At 34.5% G+C, this 23,231-nt stretch overlaps 1 protein-coding gene across 3 annotated transcripts in view; it reads right to left on the bottom strand.

Annotated features, from left to right (window-relative positions):
* The window catches only part of AGO3 (argonaute RISC catalytic component 3), a 115,576-nt gene that overhangs the window by 59,630 nt on the left and 32,715 nt on the right, over positions 1-23,231 (bottom strand). The gene's annotated exons all lie outside the window — the stretch shown is intronic.

Raw genomic sequence — 23,231 nt, 5'->3', positions numbered from 1 at the left:
ATTTAAGTATACATATATTTCCAAAATTAAGCAGTTTCAACTTGACCTCTGAGACACAAGAATAGAAAGGCCAAAATGCCAGTTTTCATAAACTATCTCTTTCATCATGGGTAACTGAATCATTCCATCCTCTACTACATATTCAGAAAAGTGTTCTGTGTATAAGACAAGGCTTATAGGTGACAAAGAAGGCCAGAACCCCTTGGCAGTTGAGTTTAGGTATTATTTCTTAAACAAGGCCTTCCATGCCTCCCTACACTGTTTATTCTAGTGAGAGCTTTCCCTATTTTGTAACAATTTGAGAAGATAGTGGTATTAAATGTTGTTGGTGCTAATCCAAGCTACAGGTAGTAATATTAAGGGGTATCTGCCCAATGTTATTAAGCTACAGTTGATGGTTTTCTTTTTTTTTTTTTCCTTTTTGTCTTTTTTCGTGACCGGCAATGGATCGCAACCCTCAGTGTCGCGCCCGTACCGGACCGGGACTGGCAACGGGATCGCAACCCACGGTGTTGCTCCCACACCTTGCTCAGCCAGTGAGCGGCCGGTCTGTACATGGGATCCGAACCCTCAGCGGGAGCGCCACCGTGCTTCCCAAGAGGCACACTGTAGCAGTGCGCCACCGGGCCGGCCCCAGTTGATGGTTTTCTAATAGTTAACCAGCATGACTTCTTAGCCTTGGGTTTGGGAATTAGAAGAGCTTCACCAATGGTTAGTAGACTGCCACCACTCATTTCCTAAACACATGCTTACTGATGTGTTCTATAAAGGCACTGGGATCCAATAAAAAGTAAAATCAAAATAGACAATAAGCTACATGATATCCTGTGATTTTCTACTGAAATAAAATGCCCATTTTCTGTTGAATTAAGTGTAAACTTTTTATGTGGTGCTCTTTCTCTATCTCTCTAGTTTAGGATTAAATGTCCTCCATAAAATATCCCTTACCTACTGAAGGATATTTACAATAAAATGCCCATTTTCTGTTGAATTAAGTGTAAACTTTTTATGTGGTGCTCTTTCTCTGTCTCTCTAGTTTAGGATTAAATGTCCTCCATAAAATATCCCTTACCTACTGAAGGATATTTATCAAGGCTTTAACAGTAGTTATCTAAGGATACATGTGGGTGGTGAGGCTACTTTAAGTATTTTTTATTTTCTTTTTAGAATTTTTATCTTTAAATATTCTTTTTTTGGGGTGGCTGGCCCGCATGGGGATCCAAACCCTTGACTTTAGTGTTACCAGCACCACACTCTCCCAAGTGAGCTAACTGGTGAACCATAAATCTTCATTTTTTTTTTTCTGTAGTGAGCAAATATTACTTTTTCTTTTATTGCAGAAATATATGAATAAAGTTTCATCATTAAAAACTCAAAAAATATAGAGATGTGCAGAGTAAAGACCCTCTCCAGTCTCAACCACTTTCCTTTCCAAATATCTTTAAGTAACCATTGTGAGTTAGGTACAGTACATATACATCCTCTCCGTTTAATATGTACTTACACAGATAAAAATGTAGATACAATTTATTAGATGAGATTAGATGATAAATGTTTTATGACTTGTTTTGTTATTTTAAAAATTAGCAATATGTTTTAGAGATCTTTTCACGTCAGTACATTCGCTCTAATGGCTGTACATTATTCTACAGCCATGGGTGCGTGATAATTAAGTGAATATGTACTCCCTTCCCCTCTTAATAAAAAAGAACACAAACAGTAAAACATTAGAAACACTATTCTGGGCCTTGAATTTTTTTTCCTTATATTAATCTATCTTAAATATGTATGTGCTAATACGAAAACATATCATTCTTTTTCATAACAGCTGGAAATACCATTGCATGGATGGACTTCATGTTCCTAATGACGAATAGTTAAGCTGTTGTTGTTTCTTTACTATTACAAACAATATTCCAATGAACATCCATATCTATGTACACGTGTGTGTGTGTACATCCATGAGTACTTCTGTGGGAAAGACTTAAGAGGAATCAAAACTCATTGCTAAACTTCCATCCTAATAAACTTTAGAAACACTTTCAGTTTCTAAATACTTAAAAGACAAAGGGAGACTGTTAAGACTGTAAGACTAGTCTGAACAACGTATTCAAATCCACAGTAGTTTTAAAAATGTATACATTATATTCTTCTACTGCAAAATGTGAGAAAATTGTGTGTAAAAAAAAAAAAGGCTTGCAGGATACATACCAAATTTCAGTTATATATATTCACATTGTTTAAGTTCTTAAGCACATACTGATCTAGGTTAATTTTTTAAAAATAAGTCAAGGATAATAAATATACGATGAACAACATGTTTCTTTTGACTTTCCTTTAATCCTACAGGATCAAATTTTCTTCATTACTATAATACTAGCATTTACAATTAATGTTTCTGAATTACTATAACACTAGCATTTACAATTAATGTTTCACACATAGAGTTCTAAATTACTAAACAAACATGCTAAAATTATTTCTGTTTAATCTTCTTTTACTATTCGTCCTTAACTGCTTATCCCACTACACTCCTAGTCACTTTACTGTTTACCATCATTCTATACAAGAAGGTGGGCATTTGAGATGAAAATTAAATTTAGTAATAAAAAGCTCTTATAAAGGTTGTTTTATAATCAGTGAATGCAGTTTTGCATTGGGAGTGAATTTCAATGATCAAAGATCTGCTTCTTTGTCCCTTGGTTGAATCTTTAATATTTAATAAACCTACATATATATGCATTTTATTCCTTCTTTCTTTTCACAAATTAGCTAATTACTATTTAAAAAGTAATGTTTACATTTAACATATAAAAATATATTAATAAAATATACTATATTAACATATTAAAGAAAATAAGTATACAATCATTTCCATAGATGATGGCCCCAAAAGAGCATGTGATAAAATTCAGCACTACAGCAAATATTCTGACTGTATCATAACTAGAAGGGAACTTCCTTAATCTGATAAGAGTGTATCTACCTTGCTATTTTTAAATAAATAAATAAATAATAAATATGTCATCTATCAAAATTCTATGGTAAATTCAATTTCATTTAATAGGAAGTCCTAGCTGGGAGAGTAAAGCAAATTAAGAAAAATAAAAGGTAAAAAGGTTGGAAAAAGAGAAACAAGATTATTACTATTTACAATCTGTCTATATATTAAAAACCCAATAAAATCTGTGCATGAATTACAGAATAATAGTTCAGCAATGTTACTAGATTTAAGAACAAAATACAAAAATATATTTCGTTCTTATATACTAGCAACCCACTTAAAATGTAATTAAAAAAAAATTCTACTTAAAATCACAACAAAAAACACAAGGCACTTGAGATGAAATCTAAACCAAAGATGTGTAAGATCTATAGAAGTAACAGGTATCTTTATTATTGAAAGATATTACAGAAGACCTAAGTAAATAGAGTAATATACTCTATTCACGTAAAGTATCCCCAAATTAATCTGCAAAATCAAAGCGATTTTAATCAAAATACCAACAGGATGTAACCCCTTCTCTGCATGGAACTTAACAACCTGATACTATAATTAATGAGCAATAAAACAAGAATAGCTAAGACAATTTTTAAGAATAAGGTCTACCCTATCATTCATCAAGATTTGTTATAATGCTATTCAGATCAAGAGACTGTGGGGACAGACACACAGACTAGCAGAATAAACTTGAAAGCCTACCTCATACTAGATATAAAAACAAATTCCTATTCAGAGAACCAAACATGAAAAGGAAACAAACATTTATTGGAAAATGTAGAATATCTTCATGATCTTGGAGGTAAGGAAGAATTTCTTAAACAAGATACAGAAACTACAAACCATAAAAACTATTTAGAAAAAAGACATCATAAACAAAACTTAAAAAATAAAGTTATAGATTGGTTTTTGTTTATGATGTCATGCAATCATTTTTGCTTCTGATGGAAATTTATCCTTTAACTGTTTTTTACTTATTAATTATTGCATATTTATTTTTTAAACCAGATTTTTTCTTTTCATGTGTAGCAGTATTAGAATAATGAAAAAAGGAAAGACTAGAAAAGCAAATAGACTTATCCTAGCCCAATACTCTCTAGCTATGATTTCTATGAGTTTCTATTTATTCACCTGTACAATTAGAAAAATATCTATTTCTCATAGCATTGGGGTGAAGAGTCAATGCAAGGTACCCACTTGTGCCTGGAACATGGTAGGAGCTAGAGCCTTTTCTCATTTTTTAAGAATTGTCTACTCATGTCATTTGCTCATTGATCTACTGAGGTCTTAATTCTAGGGAGAATCATTTTGTCACTGTAAACTAACTCCTTGAAGAGGCTGTATGAAAGAATATCCCATGAAGAAGAGATTAGAATTATTAAGTTTGCTTTTCACGGCGCCAAAACTAAAGATTTCTCCGATAGGACACAGCAGAAAACAACAGACATGAAAAAAAGAAAATAAATATTTGCCAAATTTAAAATAACTAGGATTACATGTACAAAGAGTCCAGATTAAAATGAATTGTGTAAAATAGGGCAGTACATGATGCTAGATCCTAGCAAAAAACGTAACTACAATTACACTTTGATGTTGTACACATACTACTACCTCCTGAGAGGTTACATGGTATGGCTATTACTTGCCTCAATTTTATAGGTTCACTTCCATGGCTATAAAGCTATAAGAACAGAAATTATTAAGATCATTTATTACACAATGACTTTTTATGGTAATAATTAGTGAAAACTTTATCTGCTTTACAGGCCATGTTAAACATCTTTGTATTTCCTACATCACCTAGTAAAATATAGAGTACTCAAAAAAATTCACTAATTGATAAGGGTTTGTTTTTCCTAATTTTTATATAAAATATCACATATTTATTTACTTATTTTTTGGCAGCTGGTTGGTACAGGGATTGAACCCTGGACCTTGGTGTTATTAGCACCACACTCTAACCAACTGAGCTAATCAGCCAAAAATACCACCTATTTAACCAAAGTGCACAAAATATAAAGGTGCCCCTCAACAAGTCATAAATTGAATATTCATGTAACCACCACTCAGGTCAAAAATTAAATATTTCCAGTATCCCAGAGGCCTCTTCCCTATCCCTTTCTCAACCCTAACTTCCCCTCTCTCTTCTAAAGGTAACCCAAATCCTGACTTTTATAGTAACTGCTTCCTTTTTGTTATATATTTACAACATAAATCCTTATTCCTAAATACAAGTTTAGCTATCCTAGTTCTTGAATTTTATATAACTAGAAACGTAAAGCATATAATCTTTTTGAGACTTCCTCTGAAGATTGTTTCTAACTCAACCATATTAATTAAACGTAACTAGTTTCTGCATTTTCATTGCTGCATAACTCTGTTGAAGAAATATACAATTTATCTACTCTAATGTTGGTAACTTTCTTTGGCTACTATGAATATATATGAACATTCTTACATATGTCTTTTTTTTTTTTTGGCAACTGGCCAGTATGGGGATCTGAAACCTTGACCCTGATGTTACAAGGCAGCACTCTAACCAACTAAGCTAAACCACCAGCCCCTTATATGTCTTTTTGATGAATGTAAACACACACAAATTTCTCCACTAGAATATGCTATATCTTGGAATGGAATTGCTGGGTCATGAGAGATGTGTATCTCTTTCTCAGATAATGCCAAACTCTTCCACAGTGGTTTTAACAACTGACCCTCTCACAAGCAGTGTGTAAGACTCGCTGTTATGCTAAACTCCCATCAACTGCTAAGTATGGTTAGGCTTGAATTGTAGCCATCCTGGTAGGTGTGCAGTGGTATCTCATTTTTTAAAAAAACAAATTTGAAATAAACTTACATATAACAAAATACTTTTTAAGTATAAAGTTCAATAATTTTGCCAAATGTATACATCCATGCTATTAGCACCCCATGTAAGAGAGAACATTTCCATCACCCCAGGAGGTGCTTTCCTGCCCCTTTGTAATCAGTTCGTTCCACATCTGCCCTAGGCAACCACTTATAATAATAACCATTCATAATAGATTAACTGGTCCCAGAAATTTGTATAAATAAAATTATACTGTACAGGCCATTTTGTTTAGCTTCTTTTGCACATCTTAATTAGTTGAGATTCACCCAAATTGTTGCATGAATTATATTGTTAATTGTTCTGTATTCCATTGAATGAACACATTACAATTTGTTTCTCCAATCACCTCTTGTTGGCCATTTGGGTTGTTTCCAGTTTCTAGTTATTATGAACATGCAAACATACATACAGAAATACTTGTATGGACATGTTTTCATTTCTCTTGGGTAAAGACCTAAGAATAGAATTGGTGGGTCATATGGCAAGAGAATATTTAACTTTAAAAGAAAATGCTGAACTATTTTTCAAAATGGTTGTACCATTTTACACTCCTACCATTTATAGTTGTTCCACATCCTTGTTAACACTTGGTATTGTCAGTCTTTTAAATTTAGCCAATCTAATGGGTATGAGTGGTATCTCATTGTGGTTATTTGCATCTTCTGGATGACCAATCATGTTTAGCATCTTCTCAAGTGCTTACCAGCCATTCACACATCCTCTTTTGTGAAGCATTTGCTTTTGACCACTTTTTTTCCTGTTGTATTACTGAGTCATGTACTTTTTCACATATTCTGTATACAAATATTTTGTTCAGATATATGTTTGGTAAATGTTTTCTCCCAGCTGTACCTTGTCTTTTCATTTCCCTAATGGTGTTTTTTTTTTTTTTTTTTGTCTTTTTTCGTGTCCTGTGGGGGGATCACATCCCCTGGTGTGGTGTCGCCCACACCGCGCTCAGCCAGTGAGCGCACCGGCCATTCCTATATAGGATCTGAACCCGTGGCGGGAGCGTCGCTGCGCTCCCAGCGCCACACTCTCCCGAGTGTGCCACGGGCTCGGCCCCTTAATGGTGTTTTTTTAGAGGAGAAAACATGCATACTTTCAATCAGTAAAAGAGGAGATTTTGAATGTTCACAACACATGATGTTTGAGGTGGTATGTATGTTGATTGACCTAATTTGATCATTAGAATGTTGTATAGATGTATCAAAATGTCACACAGTACCCCATAAATACGTACAATTAAAAAAATAAAAAGGTGGAATTTCTTATGAGGTTTTTTTAAAAGATGACCTGTAAGAGGATCTTAACCCTTGACTTGGTGTTGTCAGCACCACGTTCTCCCAAGTGAGCTAACCAGCCATCCCTATATAGGGATCCAAACCCGTGGCCTTGGTGTTATCAGCACCACACTCTCCCAAGTGAGCCACAGGCCGGCCCCAAGAGAGGTTTTTAATTTAGATGAGGTTTCCAATTTATTAAGAAATCTTTGCCTACTTCAAGGTCATGAATATTCTTCCTGTTTTCTTTCAGAAATTTCCCAGTTCTAATTTTTATTTTGGCCTGTGATACTTTGAATTAAATTTTGTATATGGTATGAAGTAGGGTTTAATTTTTTTTTCATACAAATACCTAGTTGTTCCTGCAACATTTATTGAAAGACTATCCTATTTCTTACCTTCTATGTACTTAGGTTTAATTTGCTATTCCTTTTTTAGCTTAAGATGGAAACTGTGTGGTAGCCAGTCTCCAAGACGGTCCCTAATGAGTCTTATTCACAGCTTTGTGTAGTGCCCTCCCACACTGAGTGTAACTGATCTGTATAACCAATAGGATATTATGAAAAAGGCAGAATCTAACTCTCAGTGCTAGGTCTTAATGTTATTACAGCTTCTGCCTTGCTCTCTCATGGATTACTTGCTCTGGAGGAAGCAAGCCACAATATCGTGAGTACACTTAACCAGCCTTATGGAGAGAAACACATAGTAGGTAACTGAAGCCTCCAGAATTAAGTTATTACCAATTGAGTAAGTCATCCTGGAAGTGAGTGCCCCAGCTGCCATAAGGCTTTGAGATGACTGCAGGCTCTTGAGAGGCCCTAAACCAGAACCAATCAGCTAAATCACTCTCGAATTCCTGACTAACAGAAACTGTGTGAAATGTTTTTTTGAGTCACTAAGTTTTGGGATAATTTGATATGCAGTGATAGACAACTAATAGAGACGTAAAATAAGACAATAATCCATTCAAACATATATTATGTATCTACTATATATCACAGATTCCTTTATGAGTTGTAATTTAGAGATGAACAAAAGCCCCTACCCTCTAAGAACAGATTCTGGGTTAAGATGGCACATTAACCATGAGCATCTCACTTCATTTCTTCCCTAAACTCCACTATAACTATGGTAAGTAATTAAAAAAAGAAAGACAGACAGACATAAAACCTAGAAGGAGGGGGGGAACAGAACAGAACAGGAAATACATCAAACTTTGGAAAATGAAAAGCAAGCGGGCAAGTTGTAATTGACATAGCAGACCAGAGAAAATGAAATCATAGCTGGGTGTGTTGGGAAAGGTAAGAACCAACTGCATTCGCTCTGAGTCCTCAAAAGACACAAGAATTGGCAGTACAAGGTTCCTCTGAAACTGGTGATAAAAAGATTGGAGTGGTGCTGAAAAATAGAGGACAGCAGTTTGAGAAGCAGGTAGAGTCCTAGATCCCATCTAGCTCCACATTAGTGAACAAGTACTCCTTTTTCATCCTTGCATAAATCTGGAGGTTTATTCTCTGGAAAAGGTAAAACAAAGGCTCTCTGGAAGGAGGATGCCAGGCACAGTTGAGGGCACATGACTGTACCAAAAACATGGGATTAAATGACTGTAAACATACTAAATGCTGAATGCAGCAATTCCCTCTGCGAGAATACTCAACTTCGCATCCAGAATGCAGTCAACCAGACTGTCGCCCTTCAGGAAAGAGTCTGGAAGATTCATCGCTGGGTACCTTGATGCCAAGAAGAGACACCTAAGGATCCTAACACTGTAGATTTCCCAACCTCAGCCCACTGAAATCATCCTATGATTAGCTCAGAGTCAACAAGCCTCATCCACACATTCAGAGCTTCCAGGCAGTGTTTTAGACTCCTACTGAATCATGAATAGATAATCAAAGATACTACGTATCTGAGGAAAGCCTCCGGAATGGAAGACAGGGATCCAAACAAACAAAAAGTAATTTGGGGAAAGCATAAGCATGTGCGGAAAGAACTCCACAACAAATTATGCTCAGAGAGGTAAGAGAGGATAGTGCACCTGTGAAACAAGAACAGTGTGCTATAAAAAATAACATTCAGAAAATAAAAAAGACCTATTGGAAATAGCAACATAATAGCAGAAACAAAAAAGTGAAGAGAGTTGGAAGATGAAATTGAGAAAATTTTCCAGAAAGTAAAGGAAAACAAGGGAAGTAAAAAGACAACAATGTACACTTAAAATGAATGAATTTTATGGTTTGTAAATAACACCTCAGTACAGCTATTTTAAAAATGAAACAATGCTTTCAAATTTCTGAAGGAAAATTACTTCCAACATAGAAACTCAGCTATCATTTAAATTTGTTGATGAAATACATTTTCCAATATGTAAGGTATCAAAAAAACTTGCCTCCTGTGTAGCCCTTTGTCATGAAGCTTCTGAAATAAATTTAAAAAAAAAAAAAAAAGAGAGAGGAAGAAAGGAAACAAGAAATCAATATAGGAAAAAGACAAAAGGAATTCCCCAGGGCAACAGTGAAGTGCAATCTAGGGAGGACAGACAGCTGTGTACCAAATATAAAAGGCATACTCAACCAGACTGAAATGGTGTGAATCAAGAAACAGATTTGATGAAGGCTGTTACTAAGACTCCTGCTGCCATTATACTCTGAGGATTTTCTTTTTTTCTTTTTTTTTGACCGGTAAGGGGATCGCAACCCTTGGCTTGGTGTGGTCTGCACCACTGTTAGCCAGTGAGCACACTGGCTATCCCTATATAGGATCCAAACCTGCGTCCTCGGCGCTACCAGCAGCACACTCTCCCAAGTGAGCCACGGAGTCGGCCCTACTCTGAGGATTTTCTAATGTGAGGAAAGACCACCTGGGCAAGCCTGACCAAGATATATTTAGTTGGCCTTCCTTGACCACGCATTGATAAAGTTCCTGCCTTGCTACCTGAATCAACTCAGAACTCATTCCAATCTAAGAAATGTTCTGCTTTGATCTATTTTTGAGAGGATTAATTTTTTTTTCCTTTTTGTCTTTTTTCGTGACCGGCAACGGATCGCAACCCTCAGTGTCGCGCCCGCACCGGACCGGGACCGGCAACGGAATCGCAACCCCCAGCGCCGCCCCCGCACCCCAGTGAGCGGGAACCGGTCTGTATGTGGGATCCGAACCCTCAGCGGGAGCGCCGCCGCGCTTCCCAAGTGGCGCACTGTAGCAGTGCACCACCGGGCCGGGCCAAAATCAAATTATTTCTTAATCTTAGAGATTTTATATCTGAACTAAAGACAAACACATGAAACAAGCAATGCTAATACTGTGATTAATAAATTACTTACTAGAAATCTGTTTTCCTTACAAAGGAAGCATATGAAGTGTGAACTTCTGACTCTCAAGCAAAAATAAATTACAATCACTAAATTCTAAAACCACTTATATATTCTGACTACTTTTGACTAGGATAGCAAATGTTTTATAGAAAGCTACTTTTTTTTTTTTTTTTTTTTTTTTTTTCTTACTGACCGGTAACGGGATCGCAACCCTCGGTGTCGCGCCCGTACCGGGGACCGGCAACGGGATCGCAACCCTCGGTGTTGCGCCCGCACCGCGCTCAGCCAGTGAGCGGGAACCGGTCTCCACATGGGATCCGAACCCTCGGTGGGAGCGCCGCCGCGCTCCCAAGCAGCGCACTCTCCAGTGTGCCACCGGGCTGGCCCAGAAAGCTACTTTTTAATGAAAAGGACGAGAAAGTAAATAAAAATAAAGTTTTTTTTAACTGTGAGGTCTAAGGTTTGAGATTTGCCTGCCAGGAATCTTCCTTCTTAAGGGATACAGCATAGAGCTGTGAACGTTAAAGGCATAAACTATGAAGTCAGAAGAATTGACCTACACTATCTGAATATAAACTATGAGACCTTTGGCAAGTGACTTTCTGCAACTAATTTTCAGTTGGGGATATAATCTAACTCATATAATTGTGGTGGGGCTTATATGAGATGATTAATATAAAGTGCTTAGCGTTCATTCTATCTGGCACATAGCTAAGTGATAAATAAAAACATCTTAAGGGAGCTACAACTAACAAACATCAGATTGACTGATGCTCTTAAAATGTGTGAATTTCAATAATACAACACAAATTGCAAATGGGTTTGGCCTCAAAGTAGGCTAAACTAAAGAAATAACCTGCATTTCATCAAATCTAAGATGCCATTCATGGTAAGGTACAAAAATATATTTTATGTATTCTTAAAAAAGAAAACTGAAAATTAAACTGTGACAAACTATCAATTATCTCCCAATTTCAGAGATGTTGAAATGTGGAAAAAAAACTTTTGTCTTAGGTTGGTAAAATACAGTAATTACATAGGTGAGAGTTAGGATATTAAATACCAATAAAACAATCATTCTCAAGACAAGTTTAATCACACAATTAGAGAGAACTATATTGCTCTCTTTCTTAGAGTGTTTTTCCACACTGATCACCACCACCAATTTCACCTGGCTCCCTTCTGTTACTTCCTCAGGCAACTCTTCAACCCCTAAGATTAGAATGGATCCCTGTTACATGTTTCCACTGCACTTGGTATTCTCCTTTGTAGCACTTACTATATTGACCAATACCAGTCTTCTCCAGATGATTTCAAGTTCAATAAAGGCTGTTTTGTTTAGTGCAGTATGCAAAATGCAAGGGTTGCAAAATCAAAATCACACCGAGACAAAAAAAGAAACATAAACAAGTAAGGTGGTCAGAACAATATTTCCCCTCATTATTTTCAGAGCAGCATTACATTTTATTTGCATTTAATAAATAACCCTTAGTACATTCATTATGGAAAACAGTATGAAGGTTTCTAAAAAAAATTAAAAATAGAACTACCATATGATACAGCAATCCCACTTCTGGGTATATTTCCAAAGGAAATAAAATCACTATCTCAAAGAGATAGCTGAACTCCCACATTCACTGCAGCATTATTCACAATGGCCAATATATGGAAACACCCTAAGTGTCAATCGATGAATGGATAAAGAAAATGTGATATATACATATATATATGTATATATATATACAAATATATATATATTTGAGGATATTTTTAAAAGTTCAGGGAAAAGTAGAATCAAAAGATAATATATAGGATGGCCGGTTAGCTCAGTTGGGTAGAGCATGGTGTTGATAACACCGAGGTCAAGGGTTTGGGTCCCCTTACCGGCCAGCCAGTTAAAAAAACAGGGTAGAATGCTAGTTACCTAAGGGCTGGGGGTAAGTGGGAAACATGGGGAGATGGTGGTCAAAGGGTACAAACTTGCAGTTATAAGATAAGTTCTGGAGACCTAATGCACAGCATGGTACTATATTTAATAATAATGTATTGTACACTTGAAATTTGCTGAAAGTCGATTTCAAATGTTCTCATCTCATACACACACATAGGGAACTAACTATGTGAGGTGATGAATATGTTAATTAGCTTGATGTGGTAATCATTTCACAATGTATACATATTATCAAAAACCATGTTGTATACCTCAAGCATATACAATTTTTATTTGTCAATCATACCTCAATAAAGGTTGGGAGAAAATAAACTGATTTAGAATTTTAGGCTTTATTTTCATTAAGATACCATAAATCTTTTTTTTTTTTTAAAGATCTCATTATTTGCTTGACAATGGCACAAGTTACACTTTGTTCACACAAATAAACTCATATTTTTCTTGAACTATGCAGCCTTTTTGATCTCTCTATTCTCCCTACACCAGCCAGCCTATTCCATTCCTCTTCCTTCTTTCTTTCTAAAGGGAACCACAATCTTGAGATTGGTGTACACTCATTCCATCTAGGTTTTCACAGTTTTACTGCATTTGTACATACCCAGTATATACTTTCGTTTTATCAGCACCACGCTCTAACCAACTGACCTAACTGGCCAGGTCTATCTTAAATTTATATTTTTGCTGTTTACCCCCCAACACTGTCATTCATTTAACTGTTATGTAGCACACTACAATATTATATAACAATTTATGTACTGTTTATTCACTGCACTACTGATAAGAATTTAAACTGTTTCCAATTTTCAGTTATTACATATATTGCCTCAGGCACATATTATATGTATATTACAAATTGGATGGGTGTGATATAGTACTTAATAGATTTCATGTGCAATTTCCTGATTACTAATGAATTTGAGAATCTTTTCATGTATCTATTAGCTATTTGGTTTCCTCTTTTGAGAACTACCTATTTTTCTATTCATCTGCCCTTATATTTTGTAAAGCACTCGGCTGTATGAGCTGCAGTATTTTACCTTGTTTTATGGTATCTTTTGTACTAAACAAGTTTTAAATTTTGATGTAGTCAAGTTTATCCAAACTTTCCTTTATGTTTTCTACTTTGTATTGTGTTCAGTGTCAGAGATATCCTATTTTCTTCCCTAAAAGAATTTAAAAGGTTTTCTTTTCACATTTAAGATCATAATCCACCTAGAAATAAATTTTGGGTATAATGTGAGGTGGATCTAATTATTTTTTCAAATGGTTAACAACTGTATAAACATGATTTATTAAGTATGCTATTCTTTCCCCTGATTTGAAATGCCATTTCAGACGTTTACACATTTTTGATAAATACACTCATGTGCCTTGTTTCTAGGCTCCCTTTCTGCTTCATTAATTTGTCTGTCCCTGCACTTAAGGCAGTGTGGTATAATTGTTATAGTTCTATAAGTAGGGCAAGTCCTTCTTCGTTTTTCGTTAAAATTGTATTGCCTTCTCTTGCTCATTTATTCTTCCATATAATCTTGTTTCTAGGCTCCCTTTCTGCTTCATTAATTTGTCTGTCCCTGCACTTAAGGCAGTGTGGTATAACTGTTATAGTTCTATAAGTAGGGCAATTCCTTCTTCGTTTTTCGTTAAAATTGTATTGCCTTCTCTTGCTCATTTATTCTTCCATATAAATCTTAAAACTGAACTTATCAAATTTCATGATATATACTATTGAGATTTTAATTAAAATTTCATTTATACATTAATTTTTGGAGAACTGACCTCTTATAAAATTGAGTCTTCTCAATAAGCCTAATATACTTCATTTATTTAGATTTTTTCTTATATCTTTCAATATAGTTTTATAATATTTCAGAGACCTCTCAAAATCTTTTATTCATGGGTACCTCCTTTTCAATCCAAACTCTTGATCTCATTATATTTGTTAAAGTTCAGCTAAGACATCACTTACTCTTACAAATATTTTTCCGACTTTCCAGGCTCATTGGGATGCTCTTCCTCTATGCTCTTGGATTTACTTATTCACTCTTTGCTTAATATGACCAAGACTTGTACTAGGCACAGAGGGGACACTGGTGAGTAAGATGGACTCCCTGGCTTCATGAAGCCTTCATTCTAATAGGAGACACAGAACAATAAACACTTATAATTCAGGGTGATGCATGCTAATTTATAGGGGAAGTACACTGTGCTATGGGAATACATAAGAGAAATACCTAACTCAGACTTGGGGGATGGCTGGATGGGGGGAGAAGGGTGTCAAACACTGCTTCTCAAGGAAGTAACATGTAGATTGAAACCTGTAAGAAGAACAGAAATTAGCAAACATAATAGTGGCTAAAAATCATAGTACTGATACCTTTGCCTTGCTCTTGGATTTTACTGAAAAAGCTCTCATTGTTTAACTGTGAAATCATCTACTTTTTCATCTACTTTTTGAATATGTTTCTTCTCTTGGCTTCTTTGACACCATTTTTTTGCTCTCATATTGTCTGTGATAATCTCTACTTGCTCACTGGTTCTTCTTCCTTCCTTAAAGGCTAGTATTCCCCATAGCCTTATCCTTCTCTTTCCTGTTTCAATCTAAATACTATTCCTAAATAATTTTTTCTGCTTCTATAGTTTCAAATATGAATTTATATACTGAGAAGTCTCAACTCTCTTACTAGTTCCCACCTCTACAGACTTTCTGACCTTAATTTCTAACTACACACTAGATATCTCTATCCATATATTCCACAGAATCCTTGAGATTTGGACATATTAACATTTATCTATCTTAAATGGTGTATACTGCCAACTAACCAGCAACAGCAGATCTATACCTCCCATATTCAGTTGACAGCATCACCATTCATACCTGGTAGAAATCCCAGTCACTATTCTGAATGTACGCTAGAGAGTACATTGGAAGCCAATTTATAACAGCACAGTCACTGCACCTGAAGGTTGTTTCAAGGACTGAATAATCACAGAAATTTTCAAGCCAGGTGTAGTTGTTTTTATTTTAAGGTGTCAACTTGGCTAGGCTACTAGCTGCTATTTTTTCAATCAAACACTAATCTAGGTGTTGCTGTGAAGGTGTTTTGTAGATGTAATTAAAGTCCATAATCAGATGACTTTAAATAAGGGAGACTGTCCTGGATCATGTGGATGGGTCTGATTCAATCAGCTGAAAGGCTTAAAAGCTGGGCTGAGCTCTCCAGAGAAAAAGAGAGTGAGAGCGAGAGAGACTGACTCCACCTATAGACAACAGCTTCAGCCCATGCCTAAGATTTCCAGCCTGTTCTTCCTCATAGCCTGCCCTAAGGATTTCAGACCTGCCTGGCTAGCTCCTACAACTGCATAAACCAACTCTCCCTCTATATGTACCTTCTACTGGTTCTGCTTATCTAGTTGAAAATAGACTGATACAACAGGTTTTGCAGTTATTTTTAAAAACAATTCCTTCGAAAACCTAGTAAAGCTTCTGGTCTATTTGTTTCCAATCAGTTCCATGTACCAGTAACTACACCCAAAGTTTTTGCTGGACATGGTTCTTAAACCTATTTTTTCAGCTTAATCCTTGTAATGTGTTCCTTCCTCTCCATCCCACATTAGACCATCGCCATCTCTTACCTGAACTAGTGATTGAAAAGCCTCCTAACTGGCTTCTCAGATTAGTTTTTTCTCCTCTATCTATTCTCCACACTGCTGCCAGAGGTCTCTTTCTGGAAAACAAATATGATCATGTCACTATCCTTCTTAAAAACCTTTGAAGCCTCCCTATCTAAAGGATAGAAATAAGTTTGTTTTCTACTTCATTAATTTCTGTTTTTATCTCTTATTTCTTTCTATTCTGTTTGCATTTAATTTTGTTATTTTTCTAACTTATTGAGATGAGTGCTCAGGTCACTGATGCTTTTCTTTTGTAACAGGCATTTAAAGTTTTAAATTCTCTCTAAGCATTGCTTTAGCTGATTCTATCAGTTGATACAGACTATATTCATTACCCTTCAGTTCAAAATATTTTAAATTTCCTTTGTGATTTATTTGACCAATGGGTTACTTAGAAATGACTTCTTAATAATTTCCAAAGATGGACTTCAAGTCCAGTAGGAACGTAACAATTTAGTTCCAAATTTTCCCATCTTTCTCCTAGAACCTGTACAGAGCAACAAAGAGAATGTTTTTTAAAAAAGATTAAAAATAAAATAAAAACAAAAAACCCATACATCTTCAGTGAAACTAGGAGACAATTAAAACCTGAAAATGCCAAATTATCAGTAAATATGGCCCAAAGTACTTGGGACTAGTAGAATCTATACAAGAAGCTGCATCTGAGCATGGGAGAATGACAAGTATAAAGAGGCCTAGTGGGATAACAGCAAATTTTCACTCCCAGAAAGAAAGAGTCCTATCCTAAGTGAGAACTGCAATGTTTCTAACTGAGATTGAATGGAAGAATCTCAGAGAAAGGAGGTATAGAAAACGTCATGAGAGTGAGTGAAGTTTGGTCTAGAAGTGACAGATCTCAGACAGGACTACCCTTCTAAAAGTGAGGCATGCACTTTTCTTTTGTAATTTCTTATTTTGAAATAATTTCAAACTTACAGAAAAGTTATAAGAATAGTACAAATAACTCTTGAATACTTTTCACAAATCGTGCAATTGTTAACATTTGAGGCAGGCAATTTAAAAGGCAGGAGCTGCATATCCCTCGGTAGCAGAAACCAGTAAGGACCTGGGGGAACTCGTGGCTGGATGTTCACACCAAACCATGTAAGTTAATGAAAGGCAAAGGAGATGTGGTTATATTTTAAAGAAAGAATTCATGAGAACAATAGAGGACAGATGCCTTGAGCAGAGAAACCTGGAAAACTACTTTGTTCCAACGGTGTTCCTAAGTTCCTCCAACACCCCTGAAGTCTCTTTTAATAGGTAGTTTGGAAAACCTCATCTCATTCAAATATGAACAACAAAAAAGTGATAAGTATCCATACAAAGATATCATGAAAAAAACAACAACAAAAAGTAAAAAAAGCAGTGCAACATCTGACAAAGAAAACTCAATAGACAATATCATCAAAAAGTTGATGAAAATTATAACCCTAATTTTTAACATGAATTCAAAAATCTTTAACACAGCTATGAAGAAAGATCTCAGAGCAGAAATTTAAGAACTCAAGGAAGAGACAGACAGTCAAAAGGAGGAGGTGAAACAAGCACTGGAGGACTCAGGAAAAAAATAGAAGAAAAAGATTTTTAAAAATTTAAAAATGAAGACTAAACTGCAATGAACACATGGTAATACATATACCACAAAAAGCACAGTAAAGAGCACACAGAATAGAAATGTTAAAAAAGAAAATAAAATGATCGATTTTTTAAAAAGATATGAATTGTACCTACACTTTCAAAGGGAATCTCATGTTATAAATAAAACTGACGTAAAATGGTCAACTAAAAAAATAATCTAGTAAAATAACTGGAAAAAATACTTTCAGCAACCAAACAAATAAAGCAGATCCCTTCTAAGAAAAATAAAATCAAGCTGGCATCAAACTTCTCTACTGAATACTCAATGTTGGAATACAACGGAAAAGTATGTACAAGATAATCACAGAAAAACATGTCAATAATTTTATATCTAGCTGAACAGTTCTTCAGGAATAAGGCTATAGACAATACAGTATGCAAAAACTCAGCTCTTAGTAATATTAGCCCTTCTTGAAGAAACAACTTGAGGACAAAGTGAAACCAACAGATGACAGGAAAAATTTCAACAAAAGAACTGGCAGTGAGCACCAATACATTTAAATGCAAATTTAAGATGAAAACAAACGGACATATAGATGATAGAATAAATGCGACTGCTACATACTCTTAAGAATGTAGGAATAATATTATATTCAAATAAATGAATGATAAGAGTCAAAAATATAAAAAGTAGAACAAGCTCAACGACTGCACCTTATATATAATAGATAGGAGTCAAAGGTGAAAGTTAAATAGTAAAAATTTAAGCAAAATTAATGAGAAGAATTATAAACAGCAATAAAATAATGCTATATTGGCTAAAATTAGTTAGTAAAAAGAGGGAGGAAAGAAGGGAAGAGAATAAAGCTAATATAATTTGTTACTCATTAAGGGAAACAAAAGACACTACTTTAAAAAAAGAGAGGAAGATGGGTATCATACGAAGGCATGAGCATGGGGAGGAGGCATAACCACTGGGGCAGGGGGACCTTCCTAACATTAGAACTACCACTTAAAAAAGCACAGAAAATACACCACTTAAATTTTCAAAAACATATATAATCAGAAAAATGACATAAAATAATTTGACAAAACCAAGACCAATGGTGTGTCTTGACAGACAGGAAGGAAGATATGTCCTCCTCATCTATATCGCTTAACTTATTCATTAAATAGAAAAAAAGCTTTAAACTGACCCACAAAGCAAAATTATTCATGCTGTTGTCAAGATATACCTATGATTAAGAACGTATAAAAAAACAAAGCAAAGGAAAAATTAAAGGATAGAATAAGGTTCACAAAAACATAGATTATAATCCTTGTATTAGATAATGTAGGATTTTGGTCAAAATGTCTAAAAAGAAGGTCACTTCATCATTGTGAAAGTCACAATTCACAATGAAAAAAACCCAGATATAAATATATATCTCCCAATAATATAACAGCAACATTTAGAAAGCAGAAATTATAGGAGATATAAGGAGAAATAGACAAAAACACATTAATAACAAGAAATTTAAATTTATATCTCCTAGTCTAAGAGAACAAAACAACAAAAATAAATAAGGAAATAAACGATATAAACATAATCAAAATGATAGCTCTAATGGATATTAATTTCAGTCTACCTTAATAAATGAATACACTTTATTCTGAAATAGCTATTGAACTACCACAAAAATTGACCATATATTAGGTTACAAAAAATTCCTCAACAAATTCTAAAAGTAGAAAAACAAACCATATTTTCTGATTAACAACACAATGAAACTAGATATTCATAACAAAATGAGAAAACAAAAAGACCTTCCATCTGAAAATTTAAAAAGTTTCTCAAGGGCCAGCCCGGTGGCGCACTCGGTAGAGTGCGGTGCTTGGGAGCGCGGCGGTGCTCCTGCCGAGGGTTCAGATCCCATATAGAGACCGGTCCACTCACTGGTTGAGCACGGTGCGGGCACGACACTGAGGGTTGCGATCCCATTGCTGGTCGCGGTACGGGCGCGACACCGAGGGTTGCGATCCCGTTACCGGTCACGAAAAAAGACAAAAAGGAAAAAAAAAAAAAGTCTCTCAAATATTTAGACCACAGAGGAAACACAAATGAAATCTGTGGAGTTTGTAGAAAACAATATAGTAAAAATACTACATATTAGAAGATCTGCAATATAACTAAAAGAGTGATCAGAAGACAATTCATTATTTTAAATACTTTTACCAATAAGAAAATAATGAAAGTAAGCTATTAATCTAGCTCAGAAAGTTAGAAAAACTACAATTTAGTTCAATTTAGTTAACTGAAAGGGAGGAAAAAATTCATAAAGATAACAGCAGAAATTAAGGAGACAGAAAATAGAAGAACTAAAAGAAAACTAAAAAGCTCTTTGCTGTGAAAAAAAAATCAGCAGACTAAACTAGCTACTCTAATCAAGAATAAAAAGTAGAAAGTATAGCCATAATAATCATATACAGTGTATATTGACAAAAATAAGAAATAGACAAAATTTCAAAAAATGATAAGAAATTACTCTATAAAACTACATTGTTTTACTCTTTGTAAAACAATTAGATATGAAAAAAATAAATAATTTTCTAATAAATATGACCTACTAAAAGTGAACCCAGACAGCCTGAATAGACTGATTTTCACAAAATAAATGCAGGAAGTTTTAAAAGGGTTGTCCACCAAACAAAATGAGACAAAAACCACCATGCCACAAGGTTTTACTGGGGAATTCTACCAAAACTTAAAAGAAGTGATAATTTTAATATTATTTTAAAACTGTTGTATAGTTTAGAAAATGAAAACTTGTGAATTTTTTTATGAAATATAATATTAATACCAAAGCTTGAAAAAGACTATACCAAAAAAGAGAAGACTACAGATTAATCTTACTTTTGCATTATAATTTAAAAAGCAGAAATTATAGGAGGTATAAGGAGAAATAGGCAAAAACATATTAATAACAGGATATTAGCATCAGTAAACGGAATCCAGCATCATCACATTAAAAAAATCTAGGAATGCCAGTTTTGGTCAATGTTTTTTAAAAAGAGGAAAAATATCATATCATTAGTTCCACAGATGCTAAAAAGGCATCTGACAAAATATAACACACATTCTTGATTAAAAGTACCTAATAAAATCAACAGATGCCCTTTAGCATTATAATATATACTAACATATATTTATGCAGGGTGCTTAATGCAGAAACACTGGGTTTCTAAATTAAGGAACAAAAAGAAGATGCCCACGAATCACTACTGTTTAATACTGTCCTGTCTAATTAGTCAATATAATCTGATAAGAAAAAAATAGAGGTATAAAAACCCAAAGGAAAAAGTAAACCTATTACTATCTGCAGATGATATGATTGTAACGTAGAAACCTTAAGAAAATCTCTTGAAAAAATACTATAAACAATAATGGAAAAAACAAACGAAAACAATAATTGAATTCTATAAGGCAGGGAGATTAAGTTAGTATATAGAAATCAAAAGCCTTTGTGAATATAAACAATAACCATTTAGAATCTCAATCCATTTAGTAGCAACAAAAAGAAGAAAATATTCAGGAATAACAAGAAATGTTAAAAATTTATGTGAGGAAAGCTTTAGAACTCTCCTGTAGGAAACAAAAGTAACCTTGAACAAACAAAAAGACATAGTATGTTCGTAGACAGAAAGACTCAATACCTTAAAAATGCCAATTTGTCCTAACTTAGTTAATACATTTAATGAGATCTCAATAAAAATAATAACCTGTCCTCTCTTATCCATTAGATCTAGACAAGGTATTTTTAAAAATTATATGGTAAAATAATTAAGAATGGCCTAGGAAACCCTAAAAAAGAGAATATGAAAATAGCCCTATCAGATATTGAGTCATAAAAGAAACGACTGACCAGTCATATGTGCCAATAGACAGACAAAATTTTACATGGCAAAAACAAACAAACAAAAAACACCATACCAAAGGTCAAAAGACAAATAAGAACCTAGTTATAATATCTACAACTCATATTACAGCCAATGAGCTTATCTTCTTAATTTAGAAAGTGCTCTCAGTAAATGAGAAGACCAAAAATCCAACAGGAAAAAAAGGGCAAAGGAAATAAACAAATCATTCATTAAAAAAGAAACACAAATATGTGAAATATGTGAAAAGGTGGCCAAATGCAAATTAAAAATACATAAGGAAACTAATTCTTGCAAATCTGGTTGACAAAAATCTAAGAGTTTGACAACTCTAGTGATGATATAAAGAAACAGCTACTCTTGTTCATTTATGCAAAATGTTTACAACCTCCATGAAGGGCAATGTGGCAATATCAATCAATATTACAAATACATTTACCCTTGACCCATCAATCTCACCTCCAGGAATTTATCTTACAGATGTATCAAAATATATATGAAATGATGTTCTGAAATGGCAAATAATTAAAAACAGACCTACTGGACGGGCTAAATACAAGGGTACTTCAAAAAGTTCATGGTCCTGGGCCGGCCCGTGGCTCACTCGGGAGAGTGTGGTGCTTATAACACAAAGGCCACGGGTTCGGATCCCATATAGGGATGGCCGGTTAGCTCACTGGGTGAGCGTGGTGCAGGCAACACCAAGCCAAGGGTTAAGATCTCCTTACTGGTAATCTCTAAAAAAAAAAAAAAAAGTTCATGGTCCTGGCCTTAGAGAGGACAGGGAAAAAAAAAAGTTCGTGGAATGACTCGTATTATCTTTTAATTCTATTTTTCCATGAACTTTTTGAAGTACCCTCATATATCCCTCCTCAATCATACATATCCACAATAGTAGATGGAGCTGAAAAATGTGAGGAAACTATGTACTGATTAGGAAAATTCCAGGAATCCTTGGAGGAATGGCTAATTCCAGGTACCGGGCAGGAAATATAAGATGAGCCTAGAATATCCTGCTGAGCTAGAAAGCGAGAAAGCTATCAAATACTAATGAATTATCAACAGAACATTATGCTTTTCCACATAAGAACTCCATCTAATGCAAAAAAGATTAACAGACTGAGAAAAATGATCAGTTGGTAATCCCTAGTGAAATAAACAATTCGGATAACAATAACCAATGAATAGAACATTAGTAATTGAAAGGCTGATTGGGAAATTTACAATGGAGAGATCTTTGAACCTACTGATTAATCTTGAACCTATGGATTAATTTTACCATTTCTAAAATTGAGACCACTGGATACTGTGTTTCCCCTATTATGACACAATATAAAGAATTTATTAAGTATTTTGAACCAGAACTGAATCAAACTTCCAGGGCTAACTTTCATTTTCAGGAAATATAGGGGATAGAAGAATAAAGGAATGACATAATAAAAAGACAAATTCAGATTTGGGGATATTCTACAGTGCAAGTGATCAAGTTTCTACAAGAAGTCAATGGTATAAAAAAAAAAAACAAATAAGTGGGAATGAAATTGGACTACTAGGTTAAAAAAGGCATAATAACCAAATGTGATGTGTGGATCTTGTTTGGATTCTGATTGAAATCAACAAACTAGAAAAAGACATATTTAGGACA

The sequence above is a fragment of the Galeopterus variegatus genome, unplaced genomic scaffold, assembly GCF_000696425.1.
Source record: "Galeopterus variegatus unplaced genomic scaffold, G_variegatus-3.0.2 Scaffold106, whole genome shotgun sequence".
NCBI lineage: Eukaryota > Metazoa > Chordata > Mammalia > Dermoptera > Cynocephalidae > Galeopterus > Galeopterus variegatus.
This window is presented reverse-complemented; position numbering and strand designations above follow the sequence as displayed.